The sequence below is a fragment of the Fragaria vesca genome, linkage group LG2 (genome assembly GCF_000184155.1).
Source record: "Fragaria vesca subsp. vesca linkage group LG2, FraVesHawaii_1.0, whole genome shotgun sequence".
NCBI classification, from domain to species: Eukaryota; Viridiplantae; Streptophyta; class Magnoliopsida; order Rosales; family Rosaceae; genus Fragaria; species Fragaria vesca.
This window is the reverse complement of record NC_020492.1, coordinates 13,715,089-13,715,893: the sequence shown is the minus strand read 5'-3', so window position 1 is coordinate 13,715,893 and position 805 is coordinate 13,715,089. Positions and strand designations below refer to the sequence as shown.

The window sequence follows — 805 nt, the reverse complement described above, 5'->3', positions numbered from 1 at the left end:
GAGAGAGAGAGAGATCTACCAAGTTTTTCAATACATGTCTACACAGATACAGGGACATTACACGCTTTATGGTAGGCAAGTAGTTCTAGGTAATCGACGGGGATACGTAGGAAACTAAATCAAACTGAGAGATCCAGTTGCTAAAATCAGGTAACAAAATGCAATCGAAACATTTTGTTTCATAAAAGCACATGTTTTAATTGTCAGCTGCTTTTAGGCACTGAAATTATTCAACACCCCACTCAACAACTAGATATCTGACATGAGCAGAACCAAATATTCGCAAAGCAAAACCTGGTTCACTGGTTAAGTACTTCCAAACAATTCATCGATTGATGAGCACCAAACAAACAACACAAAGCATAATCATCATGAGTCCTAAAAAAACTCATCTTATTCATCAGAAGAAAAAAACCGAGTAAACAAAACACTGCCGCGTGATTAAAGATGATAAAACATTAGATGGGCTTTTTTTGCTGTTAGTTATTAAAAGGTATTTGTGTGATGGCTAAAGATTTAATGAAACTTAGGAGTCCAAACCTTTGAACAGTGGCCAATATCCAAATTTAATCCACGCATGGATTTAATTCCCTTCATTTGGAAATGCAAAAAATAAAAAAGAATTCTTGATTCTTAGTAAGAGACCATGAAAGAAAACATTCATAAAACTACCAGACATAGTACAAAAAGTCCCAAATCCAGCCATACCAATAACCTAAGCCTGGAAGGGAACGAATACAATAGCCTATTATATGAAAATATCAAAGTAAGACCGATGCAAACAATGGGTCCGAGCCAACACCCC

General features: G+C 36.0%; 1 protein-coding gene across 1 annotated transcript in view; it reads right to left on the bottom strand.

Moving 5' to 3' along the window:
- LOC101309208 overlaps positions 1-805 on the bottom strand; it is a 3,792-nt gene that overhangs the window by 1,874 nt on the left and 1,113 nt on the right. The window lies entirely within an intron of this gene.